Here is a 14,166-nt window from a genome sequence, read left to right on the forward strand (position 1 = left end):
CCTAGTGTTCCTTGGGAGGATATATCTATGGACTTTGTTTTAGGTTTACCTCGAACAAAGAAGGGGAGGGATAGCATATTTGTTGTCGTGGATAGATTCTCAAAAATGGCACACTTTATACCATGTCATAAAAGCGATGATGCTGTTAATGTTGCTGATTTGTTCTTTCGTGAAATTATTCGCTTGCATGGTGTGCCAAATACTATTGTTTCAGATCGTGATACTAAATTTCTTAGCCACTTTTGGAGATGTTTATGGGCTAAGTTGGGGACTAAACTGCTTTTTAGTACTACTTGTCACCCCCAAACTGATGGACAAACTGAAGTAGTCAATAGAACGTTGTCTACTATGCTTAGGGCTGTTTTGAAGAGTAATAAGAAAATGTGGGAGGAATGCTTGCCTCATATTGAATTTGCTTATAATCGTTCATTGCATTCTACTACTAAGATGTGCCCTTTTGAAGTTGTGTATGGTTTCCTACCTCGTGCACCTATTGATTTGTTGCCTCTTCCATCTTCGGAGAAGGTTAATTTTGATGCTAAACAACGTGCTGAATTGATTTTAAAAATGCATGAGTTAACTAAGGAAAACATTGAGCGTATGAATGCTAAATATAAACTTGCTGGAGATAAGGGTAGAAAACATGTTGTGTTTGCACCTGGAGATCTTGTTTGGTTACATTTGCGTAAGGATAGATTTCCTGATTTGCGCAAATCAAAGCTAATGCCACGTGCTGATGGTCCCTTTAAGGTGTTAGAGAAAATAAATGATAATGCATATAAACTTGAGCTGCCTGCAGATTTTGGGGTTAGTCCCACTTTTAACATTGCAGATTTGAAGCCTTATTCGGGTGAGGAAGATGAACTTCCGTCGAGGACGACTTCATTTCAAGAAGGGGAGGATGATGAGGACATCAATACAATTGTTACACCCACAGCCCCTGCTGCTATACATACTGGACCAATTACTAGAGCTCGTGCACGCCAACTAAATTACCAGGTACTTTCGTTTCTTGGTAATGATTCTAATGTTCATGAGAATATGATGCTGCCTAAATTGGATACATTTGTTTTGCTTACAAATGAAGGGCCTAGCTTGGAGAAGGATGAACATTGGAGCAAGAACAAGCATGGAGATAATGGCATGCGCAAGGGGAACAAGAACGGAGTTACAAGTGATGATTTCAGGACTTTGAAGCCACCATAATGGGTGCATGAAGCCTTGGACGAAATATACAAGATGCCACTTCCTAAATTTCGTCCCGAGGCTATTTTAGGTGCTGCGTCATCTTATTATTGGGCCAGGCCCATGTAATTTCGAAATACATAAGTATAGGCTATTTTTAGAGTCCGTATGTGTGGGGAAACAAGAGATAGGGTTGATTTCGGACCCCTCCACCAAGGGCCACGAAATTCCCCCCTCTTCCTCCATATATACAGCCCTTAGGGCATCGTTTAGACTTTGGGTTTTGTTTAGATTAAAAGTTCGCCATAGCTGCAACTTCGCGTACTTCGTTTGTGTTCAACGACCAGACAAAGGCGTCACAGAACCCCACCTTGATCAATAAAGCTTTCATCTTATATTCGCAATATCCAGATTGCAATCTTAGTTTCTTGCTTGTTCTTCGGTTGCTCGCAGGAAACAGACCCTCGTGGTCAGGTTGATCATGCTCCGGCGTGGTCAATAACCTCTCGGAGTTGGTTTAGCGATTGCTAAGGCGCGACGTCCTCGCACGTTCGTAGTCGGATCGTCAAAGTCGACTTCCACCAAAGCGAAATCCACCATCTCATCGAAAGACGGGACACCTTTGCCTCTATCAGTGGTGGTGGTGGAGGGTGTCACAAATCCGTTAAGCAAATCTTAAATTCTTACCAGTTCTTACCCAGCAGCAGGCGGTGATCGGCAACCGTTGTAGTCAAAACTCTCAAAAGCTTGGATAGAGCGATTGCCAGGGAGAGTCAAACGCACGACGTAGATGTATGTGGAGCTGGGAAGGCTTATAGTATGGTAGCAAAAAGGGTCAGCAATAATCAATTCAGAGATGCAAAGTTGAATAAACGCTCAACGACGGTACTGTGCTGGTCCTAGGCTAGACCGTGCTAGAGACGCAGGCCTAGAACACTAACAAAATCACGGCGCTGCACGTAAATAAGGGAAAAGCACACTCTGGAACTCTTTTTTTTCGCTCTTTTTTTTGCGAAAAATCACTATAATGGCGAGTGTCTCAAAACTCTTCCCTCGTCAAACTGATAGGATGGGCACGAAATTTTTTTTTCACTTTTTTTTCAGAAAATCAGGGCAGCGACGAGGAAAAAGTGCGACAAAAAATCACTATGATGGCACGTGGCTCAAAAGACTCAGAAAAACCTAAAAAGAGGATAGGGAAAAAAATTTGCCCGTGAAAATTTTGGCCTAAAAACTGCCCGGGGGTCTCCAGACTCTTTTTTTTCCGAGACCTACGCAGGCAAGGAAACACGAATCGGAATTTAGATTGATCTCAAGAACAAACCTAATATGAGAAGAACTCGGATTGGTGGTGGATATATGGTTGAGGTATATGGCAGCGGTGGTGGTATATGGTAGCGGTGGTGGTATATGGATACAGATTGGTGGTGGTATATGGATACGGATTGGTGGTGGTATATGGATATGGATTCAGAGCGGTGGCGGATAAGCAAAAGTGGTAGATGGGCGATGATGATGGTGCGGCGGCGGCGTGGCAACTTATGACCACAACTCGAAACTCTAAAAGACTAGACTCTAAGACCAGCAACTTGACACGACGATGCAACCGCAAATTCAACAAAGCAAAAACCCTAAAAAGATTATGCAAAGGCTCAGATTGGTTCGGATATGATGAACTAACCCTAATTTTTTTTCTGGCTTTTTCGTGGACTGTAGGTATGAAGAACAGACTCGATCTAATCTACGAAAAACTGTAAAATCTCACCGAGCAACCTGGAAATCTGATACCACTTGATAGAGGCAAAGGTGTCCCAATGTTTTGATGAGATGGTGGCTATCGTTTTCTGTGCGAGTCGACCTTGACGATCCGACTACGAACGTGCGAGACGTCGCGCCTTAGCAATCGCTAAACCAACTTCCGAGGTTTATTGACCACGCCGGAGCACGATCAACCTGACCACGAGGGTCTGTTTCCTGCTAGCAAAGGAAGAACAAGCAATAAACTGAGATTGCAATCGGGATATTGCGAATATAAGATGAAAGCTTTATTGATCAAGGTGGGGTTTTGTGACCACTTGGTCTGGTCGTTGGACACAAACGAAGTACGCGAAGTTGCAGCTATGGCGAACTTTTAATCTAAACAAAACCCAAAGTCTAAACGACGCCCTAAGGGTTGTATATATGGAGGAAGAGGGGGGAATTTCGTGGCCCTTGAGGGTGGGGTCCGAAACCAACCCTAACTCTTGTTTCCCCACACATACGGACTCTAAAAATAGCCTATACTTAAGTATTTCGAAATTACATGGGCCTGGCCATTAATAAGGTGACGCAGCACCTAGAATAGCCTATGGACGAATATTATGAAGTGGCATCTTGTATATTTCGTCCAAGGCTTCATGCACTCCTTATGGCGGCTTCAAAGTCCTAAAATCATCACTTGTAACTCCGTTCTTGATCCCCTTGCGCATGCCATCAACTCCATTCATGTTCTTGCTCCAATGTTCATCCTTCTCCAAGCTAGGCCCTTCATTTGTAAGCAAAACAAATGTATCCAATTTAGGCAGCATCATAATCTCATGAACACTAGAATCATTACCAAGAAACGAAAGTACCTGGTAATTTAATTGGCGTGCGCGAGCTCTAGTAATTGGTCCAGTATATGTAACAGTAGGGGCTGTGGGTGTAACAATGGTATTGATGTCCTCATCACATTTTGTTATGCAAATGATCTATCTTCTATTCTTTCTACCAGAGGCATTGTGATGTTGCTCTCTTCAATCATCATCTCGGATTGTGAGGACCATGTTCTTTTCGTGCTTATCCATTTAACCGGAGTGCTGTGTACTCTGCTCAAGTTCTTTTCGCCTTATCAAGTCTGGCATCTCTTTTCAATCGGAGTGCCGCCCAAAATATATCATCCTTATTCCTTCTCTATCTTGTTTTAACCGGTGTGTTGTGTCTATCATTCCTCTTCTAAACGGACTCTCATCCAAGTGCTTTCATTTTGCCAAGCTCATATTCTTTACCTTCATTTCCAACTGAAGTGTTGTCGTAATTGATACTTATCGTTCCTTGTACATCTCGTTTCATTTGGAGTGCTTGCATGTACTTCTTGTCCATTGCAACCCTTTTCTTATGTCTTTCAACCTACAAGGTTCCCATAATGTTTCCTTGTTCCTCTTTCCTAACGGAGTGTTTTCAACTTTGTTCATCTTCGTTGTATTCCTTCTTTAAATTTGTTCAACCTCGCAAGGTTCTTTGGTTTCACTCATTTGTCAAAGAAGCAACTTAGCTTTACCTCTTCTCTTCCTCTTCCGTTTCCCTCCGGTGCCATCCTAGATCTCGGTACGAGATCCTCTTGTAGTGGTGGAGTGTTGTGACGCCCCGAGACCGTTGCGCCAGGTGTCTTCCAGTTATTCCCTATTGTTGCCATGTCATTCGCTTGCGTGTTGCATCTTGTCATGTCATCATCCGCATTGCATCATCATGTTTTTCAAAACTTGCATTCATCCGGGTCTCCCAGTTCTCTCCGTTATTCGTTCTGAACCCAGACACACTTGCACGCGCCCGTGGCACGTCCGAAATATTATTTTATAAGTGACCGGAAAATGTTCTCGGATTGGGATGAGAGTTGGCGAGCGGTCTTGTTATGTTGTAGGTAGGACGCCTGCCAAGTTTCATCGCATTCTGAGTTCGTTTGATGCCCCAACGGATAAATATAGCGGCAATAGTAGTCGGTCTAACGTCGGACGTTTTCGGTCTCTGGAAACGGTTGCCGGGCTGCACTTCTCTTCTCTCTTCTAAGTCCATGGCCCTCTACATAGCCCACTAGCCCACCTCTGCTACCCCTCTCCGTTTTGGACCGCCAAATGGCGATCGAGCGGTCCAAAAACGGACTAAAACCCCCTCTCCTAGCCCCCTACCTATAAATGGAATGCCTCCCCTTCCATTTCTGTCAAAACCCTAGCCTCCCTCGTTTTCCATGCCGCCCAACCACTAGCCGCCAGCCTCCTCCCACCTTCTCCTACATTTCCGCGCCGTCCAAGTCCTCCGCCACCACTTGTCGCGCCTCCATTAGCCCCGCCGACACCTGACCGTGCCCTCGTCCAACCTGCACGCGCCACATCGCCCCTGGACTCCCCGTGCCGCCACAGCCCGCGCGAGGCCCGCGAAACGCAGATCGGGGCCCGCCCGGGCCGGATCTGGGCCCGAGTGCCCCGCACGTGCGCCATCTGCTTGCTGCCGATCCTCCGGAGGCCTCCGCAACCGCCTTGGTCCTCGCCGGGTCTGTTCTATCGCCGCATCAGCCAGCCGCGCTGGCGAGTGCCTTGCCGCCGGCGAGCGCCAGGTTGCGCTGCCCCATCTCTCTCTCCCTTTTTCCACTTCTCCTATCAGTTCTCTCGCTCTCTCTCTCTGCAGGACCCGCGTGACGTCGCCGACACTCGTCCCCGCCGTTTCCGCGCCCGATCCGGCGAGCCGTCGCCTGGATCCGCTTCATCCGCCTGTTCCCGTCCACCTCCGGCGTCCTTTGCGCCCGACGTGGCCGGATCCAGCCACCGCCCGCCATCGATGTTCGTCGGTTCCATCCTGCCTCGTCCTCGTCAGGAGATCGGGGATGAGTTCCTCCCGTCGTGGGCCCACAGGCAGGCCGGCCTAGCGCACCCCTGCTCAACCAGTCGGCCCAGCTCTCCTCCACCGACTGGGCCTAGCCCAGCTGGGTGAGCAGCCCCAGCCCTCTCCTGTGCACTATGAGTCCAGCCAGTTTCGGCCCATGTTTTTTCCCTGGATGAATTTGTCTATTATCCAGTGAGCTATAGTTTTACAGATAGGTCCCTCATGTTCATGCATATAATAACTCCACAACCGTGCATCAGATCTAATTAAATTACATATTTAACTTGCTTAGAATTTTTTCTAGTTTCATAATTTGGAACTTTCATCTATGTTTAAAATGTTTAAATTGTTGTTTGCTTTAATTTGTTCAAATGCCATGTTAAAATGCTTTAATTCATAACTTAATAACCGTAGCTCACAATTTAATAAACTTTATATGTAAATGGGGTAGAAAAATGCCTAGTTTATCATGGTGCACTCATCTTGCATGTTTAACAACTCTAAAATATGGTTTAGGGCAGAACATTACCAACTTTAAAATAATGCACATGAGGATTTTCCGGATTTGTTGTTTGTTGTTCCGGCCTCATTTAAACTTGCCTAGATAGGTAGTTTTCATATGCTTCACCTCTTGCCATGTTTAACAACATTTAGTATTGTTCGGTACCTAAACGGGAGAGAACTAAATAATTGAACGTGGTGTTTCGTCAATATGCAACTCGTTGTATATTGAGCTCCACTTAACTTGTAGTATTGTTTGTCCACTTTCCCATGCCATGCCTCATTAAACCGGACATGCATCATACTTGGTTGTGCATCATGCCATGTTTATGTGATGGTTGTTTACTATGTTGTTTGCTTCTTTCTGAGTTGCTTCTCTCATTAGCTTTAGTTTCGTTCCGGAGTTGTGAGGATCCGTTCGACTACGTCCGTTTGTCTTCTTCATGGACTCGTTCTTCTTCCTTGTGGGATCTCAGGCAAGATGACCATACCCTCGAAATAACTTCTATCTTTGCTTGCTAGTTGTTCGCTCTACCGCTATGTCGCACTACCTACCACTTGCTATATCATGCCTCCTATATTGCCATGTCAAGCCTCTAACCCACCTTTTCCTAGCAAACCGTTGTTTGGCCATGTTACCGCTTTTGCTCAGCCCCTCTTATAGCGTTGCTAGTTGCAGGTGAAGTTGAAGTTTGTTCCATGTTGGAACATGGATATGTTGGGATATCACAATATCTCTAATTTTAATTAATGCATCTATATACTTGGTAAAGGGTGGAAGGCTCGGCCTTAAGCATGCAGTTTTGTTCCACTCTTGCCGCCCTAGATTCCGTCATACCGGTGTTATGTTCCTTGATTTTGCGTTCCTTGCACGGTTGGGTGTTATGGGAACGCCTTGACAGTTCGCTTTGAATAAAACTCCTCCAGCAAGGCCCAACCTTGGTTTTACATTTTCCTAACAACCTAGGCCCTTTTCCCTTGGGTTTCCGGAGCCCGAGGGTCATCTTATTTTAACCCCCCCGGGCCAGTGCTTCTCTAAGTGTTGGTCCGAACCAGAGCACCGTGCGGGACCGTCCCATGGCAACTTGGGTTATGTTGGTACATGTACGCTTAGCTTATCTGGTGTGCCCTGAGAACGAGATATGTGCAGCTCGTATCGGGATTTGTCGGCACATCCGGGCGGCTTTGCTGGTCTTGTTTTACCATTGTCGGAATGTCTTGTAACCGGGATTCCGAGTCTGATCGGGTCTTCCTGGGAGAAGGAATATCCTTCGTTGACCGTGAGAGCTTGTGATGGGCTAAGTTGGGACATCCCTGTAGGGTATAAACTTTCGAGAGCCGTGCTCGCGGTTATGTGGCAGATGGTAATTTGTTAATATCCGATTGTAGAGGACTTGACACTTGACTTAATTAAAATGCATCAACCGCGTGCGTAGCCATTATGGTCTCTTTCCGGCGGAGTCCGGGAAGTGAACACGGTTCTTGTGTTATGCTTGAACGTAAGTAGTTTCAGGATCACTTCTTGGTCACTTCTAGCTTCTCGACCGTTGTGTTGCTTCTCTTCTCGCTCTCATTTGCGTATGTTAGCCACCATATATGCTTAGTGCTTGCTGCAGCTCCACCTCATTACCCTTTCCTACCCATAAGCATAAATAGTCTTGATCTCGCAGGTGTGAGATTGCTGAGTCCTCGTGACTCACAGATACTTCCAAACAGTTGCAGGTGTCGATGGTACTAGTGCAGGTGGCGCAACCGAGCTCAAGTGGGAGCTCGATGAAGATCTTGTTCGTTGTGTTGTTTCATTCCCTGTTGATCAGTAGTGGAGCCCAGTTGGGTTGATCAGGGATCTAGCATTTGGGGTTGTCTTCTTTTATTTTGGTTCCGTAGTCGGACCTTGATTGTATTCTGGATGATGTATGTTTAACTTGTATTTGTGTGAAGTGGCGATTGTAAGCCAACTCTTTATCCATTTCTTATTCAGTACATGGGATGTGTATAGATTACCCCTCTTGCGACAGGCCTACCATGCGGCTATGCCTCTAAGTCGTGCCCCGACACGTGGGAGATATAGCCGCATCGTGGGTGTTACATGTGTTCAGTCTGCCAAGGGTACACACAAGTTATCACCAAAGTGGGAAGGCCCTTACCGGGTAGTACAGGTCTCCAGACCCGGCACAGTCCATCTGGAGACCGGAGATGGCACGCCGTAGCAAAACTCATGGAACATTGAGCGTCTCTGTAAGTTCTACTCGTAAAGCGCAGGCACTGCCGGGCCCTGCCCGGCAGCCACCAATTGTACATGGCATTGCCGAAGTTGCATGTAACCCCTTATACAAGCCGGGGCCATGACCCCGTGCAAGAGAAAATAAAGAAGAGCTATAGGGGCCCCAAATAAGATTGCATGCATGCACAAGCACACCCAGATCACTGCATAAGCACTTCATGAGCATTTACATATGCATATAGATAGGATTGCATCCTGCATTCATTCTCATCTACATGGAGTTGCAAGTTCTTGCCGTGAACCTGGCTTCGGCAAAGGACGAGAGATTGCACAGCACGGTGATCCCCAGCAAGCCAAACAGATAAGTTCACCTCTTGTCCATTAGTATTCTGTAAAGCTACAACTTTGCATAAGAAAACCTCACCTCCCTCTTTGAAACTTAGGTGTTCCCATCCATGACTTGAATGTTGCTTCAGTCAGGGTGGTCGCAGTGGCCTTTAGGAAGAAGGGGTTGGCGGGGGCTGGCCCCTCTGTCTGTTCCCCGACAGATGAAGTTCTCTGGCAGAGAAAGAGGGTGCCGGTAGGATATCCTGCCGGGGAATGCTCATTTATTCTATTAAAGAGGCACTTTGCCTCTGCATGGACATACACATGCACGAGTGCCCGACAAGATTCATCTTTTTCATTCATATGCAGTTACAAGTACAAGCATTACATAATACAAAGATGGACTTGAGAGATTAATTATTTGAATTAAAATTTGGCAATTGCCAGCTAGTTTAAGATTGAAAAAGATAAGTGCTCTGTTACCTACCCCGTGCTATGCATGCAACATACGCAGCTGAGGATAAGAGCGCGTTGTGGGAAGAGTAATTTGGCGGTTTCTACCCCGTGCGCTAAAGTCATTCACGGGCCATCACTGTCGTGGCCCCACCACTGCTGGCTTTAAACCACGCACGGGGAAATCAGAAACCGCCCCAAGATCAAAACTAATGAAGCAGCAACGGAAAACTTTAAAGGGGCCACCCCCTTCAGCAGCCCTGCCTGTGCACTTATTAGGCCCTACCCCGCCGACGCTCCGCAGCGTGATCGGGGCAGGCCCGGGGGCTTCTGTCGGTGCAACAGACCCCGGGTATGTTGCCCAACTATGCACAGGCACAAGATCAAGATTGGAGCACCAGCTTAAGCCAGATATTGAAGAACCAAGAGACTTAAAGAACCAACATGCAGCTCGGAGAGATCAAGATCGAGCCAAGGGAACAGGATATCGGCAAGAGAAGGGACTCCCTTGCCAGGCAGGCGAGCCTGGCAAGGGGCCATGCCACCACTAGAAGAAAGCATCCAAGACTCCCGGCAGCACCTGCCGGGGCTTGCGGGGCCTGAACCACCCTGCCAACCACGTAAGAACGACCCATGCCGTTAATCGGTGCGGTGTCAAGCTGCAAGGTGATTAAGTGGCAGCATTTGCCACATGGCAGCCATCTCCTACAGAAGAAACCCACAGGTGACACCCGTCCAGCGACATGTCAAGAGGACAGGAGCGAAGCTAGCAAGATATGCCCGGTAGGCCTTGCCGGGCAGCTAGTAATGTGACATTGAGCGGTGCATTTAATGCACCCTGCCAGCCCACAGAGTTAGGTATGATAGCACTGTTTGCTATCATATCAGTGGGTAATGACTGTTTTGCCACTGTGGTGACCGCTTAATCTATAAAAGGAGGCCCATGGAAATCGTAGGAGGGGGTCAGAGGTTTCGATACTTGACAAAACCCAAGCCACCATACGCTTGTGGTCACTATAGCCCTTAGACAGATCTTGCCGGGCAAGTGTACCATGCCCCACCATGTTCATTTCCACCATCAATCCACCAAAGCAGGAGTAGGGTCTTACACCTCGCGACAGCCCGAGCCTGGGTAAATTGCTAGTGTGCTCTCTGCCGTGCTGCCGCGTGCTGGTCTGCTCTTTGTGCAATGCGACGTCCCCCGCCGAACCAGCAAGGGGCCGCACGGTCGCATAGGTGGCCACAGATATCCCGCGACAAGTTGTCTCACTATCTTGAACCTTATCTGCATTACTTTCTCTACCATTGCATAATGGGGTGCTCTTCTCCAATATTTTGTTCACATTCTACAAGAGAAACAAGCAAACACATCACAAGTTTAGCATGTAGTATATGACACTCATTTTGGTAAATCGGTTCACTAGTAAGGTGGACAAGATAACAACATGAAACAAACATATATGTATGTACTATGGTCACTGTATTGTCTATATCATTCTAGTCTATGTTGCCAAATGAAGATAGAGACACAGTTCAAATCATATCTTTTTAAGACACATCAACATAGACAGAATATAAGTGTGGGAAACTACACAACACTAGCAACACTTGTAATGTGCATGACATGAGAACATAACTATTTATACAACTGAAACTGAAATCAACATAGAGCAAGAAGTTAGAACAACAATCCAGTTAAAGAAATAGGTTTAAAACATACCTGTTGCACCATTGGAGTTTCAATTAGATCCTTCAAATTCAAAATTAGTTGGTATGAGTAAATGCAGTGATGCAAGATAGAAGGAGTATGGACCATAGCTATGGTATCTGACCTAAGAACAGTTGCTCTTTTGCTTTAAATGTGGAGTTTGGGTTCACTGTGGTGGTCTTCGTGCTTTCAGCACTGCAGTTGCTTCACAAACAACTCGTGTGGGGGTACTCTGTCGTGGACATGGTGCTGTGTCAACTAGAAATGGGTTACTATCTGCTGGGATTGGGGTTAGATGGGGTGTAGCTGGTTCTATGTCCACCGGTGTACATGTACAATATGGAAGAGTCTCGATTCTGTGTGGTGAGGCTAGTTCGTGGGCCAGTCCAACCATGGTTCTATCTGCATCGACGGGTAGCATAGTCTTTTGTGAAGAATGGGGTTTTACTCCCTTAGATACTTCCATCACCTCCTCCAATTCAAATGGGTGATAAATAAGAAAAGAAATTGAATGAGCAGAAATTCACATATATGTTGTCTAACCAAACAGGACAACATGACACAATTTCACATATATGATGGCTAACTAAACAGGATAGCATGACACAGTTTTAGATATATGATGGATAACTTAACATGATATAATGGCATAATTCAACATATGATGAGTATCTAAACAGGATGATATGACATAACTATATGGTGTCTTTCTAAAATAGGTTGGGTTGAAATAATTCACATACATGTTGTCTAAGTATATAGGATCGCATGATATAATTCACATAATTGATTCAAATACTAAGTAGCTGGCACTCGCATGTATGATCTCTAAACTAAGCAGATGGCATTGAATATTGTGTATATGATGTCTAAACTAAGCAATGCAAGACACCATATGCATGATATGAGAAATATAAACATTGCAAGTTATAGCATACACCTCAGGTGGGATGTAGGACTGGTCATCTGTCTCTGAATTCTCCTCGGAGGAGCTACCCGTAACCATCAAGATATATGCTTCAACAGGTAGCATTGCCTACTCTAAAGACCTTGTTTCCACTCTAGATTTTTCCATAAATGGCTCAAATGGCTGATACACATGAAGAGTAGTTCAATATACACAGGTTGTCAACAAATAGAATACGGAATAAAAAGTATGGCATGCGATAATTCACATATGTGATGGCTGGCTATATAGGATGGCAGTGCATAATTCACATATATGATAACTGGCTAAAAAACATGGCATTACATAATTCACATATCAGATATAGAAAGCAAACAGGAGGCATTCACACAAAGCATGTCTAATCTAAGCAGATGGCATGGCAATGCAAGACACCATATGCATGAGCAATATAACCCTGTCAAATTAGAGCATACACCTACATCGATAGGTCATCTGTCTTTGAATCCTCCTATGTGGAGCTATCTGTAACCAGCAAGTAATCTGCATCAACAGGTAGCACTGACTGCTCAGAAGACCTTGTTTTCACTCCAGATTTTCCCACTCAAATGGCTGATGCACAGGAAGAGTAGATGAATGTGCAAACATTGTCGACAAATGGAATACATTATGGAAAAAATAGTATGGCATGATACAATTCACATATACGGTGACATGTTAAATAGGATGGCATTGCATGATTCATGTATATGTTGCCTGGCTAAAGAAGATGGCATTGCATAATTCACATATATGATATAGAAACCAAATAGGTGACATTCACAGAAAGCAAATCTAAACTAAGCTGATGACATATAAGATGTATAAAGTAAGCAATGTGAGGCGCCATATGCATGATATGACCAACATCAGCATGGCACGTTAGAGCAAACACCTCAGGGGGTCAATAGGAGTGGTCGGCTCCCTCTACACCTCTATCTGAACAGTTATAGTCCTCTAGAATACAATCTAGAATGGGGGGAGGGGGGCCCCACTTCGCCCACCATGGAGTGGTGTCTGCATGACATTATATTCCCACGCAATGGTCTTCTCTTTTTTCTCTACATGTTCAGTACGATTGTGTACAATAACTGACATGCATAACAAAAAAACATACTTAGATTATGTAAGGCCTAACGGGTGCATGCAGAAATCAAGACTGATGGTAGCAAATGAGTGGATAGATCCAAAACTAATGATAGGAAGTAGATAATAGCTTTAGTTTACAAAGATAGACGATGGATCATCTGCTGTTTGTTGCCCACCCAACATGAACAACATAGAAGACCCGAGATGAACCATGATACTAGACAAATACTATTCATTGCTGCCTCAATATGTGCCCCACAGGCATTTTAAAACTGAAGTTTGAAAATTAGTTTGGACCTGACTCGGAGTCTCAGAGGTGAACAGGACGATAAAGTAGCAGGTAATAATAATCGATATAGTGCGACCTCTCTTCCGGAACTGTGTAGTCCTCAGGTTCATCTTCTCAGTTGATGATGGTAATGTAGTTGGCGTGGCTGCCGGCAACGGGGAAGATGATTTGAGACGACAAAAGAAGGTCTACAGGGGGGATCTCTGCTGCAGTGAATGCTTCTGCGGATGGTGCACCTCAGGTGGGGTGGATGATGGCACGGCAGGAGTGGGACAAAACACACAGAGTTTTCTTTGACACCTATCTGAAAATGAAGTAAATCTGTAAGGTCTCCTTAGAATTGGAGGATTCTAAAAATGCAGGGACAGGAAAAACACAGGAATAGGATAGAAATGCACGTGCAAAACAGAGCATTTGCAAACACATGATTTCTGTCAACCTGGGTGTTTGGTTCACATGGATTGGAAGAACATATGAATGGAGAAATATGGTCAAATTGAAGTCAAACCACATGAAAATGTAAAATAAGAATCTTATTATGCCAGTAATGCACTTAGTGCTGTTCTTCATGCATATTAATTTGAAAAGGGCATCCAAGTGGATATTAAAATTCATACGTTTTTTCTTTGAAAGAGACACCAAGGGGAAAAATCCTATAATTTTGCTTTGCACCATTCCTTCTAACCAAATGCACGAATAGTAGTACCATAGTAAAGTTTCCAATTCCTATGTTTTCCTTCACTTTTTCTATGAACCAGTGGCGATTCTAGTAGGTAGTGTTCAACAGGCTGAAGCCTGCCCTCAAAATATTTTGTGAGCTTATTTGGTCC

Source organism: Triticum aestivum, chromosome 7A (genome assembly GCF_018294505.1).
Source record: "Triticum aestivum cultivar Chinese Spring chromosome 7A, IWGSC CS RefSeq v2.1, whole genome shotgun sequence".
NCBI classification, from domain to species: Eukaryota; Viridiplantae; Streptophyta; class Magnoliopsida; order Poales; family Poaceae; genus Triticum; species Triticum aestivum.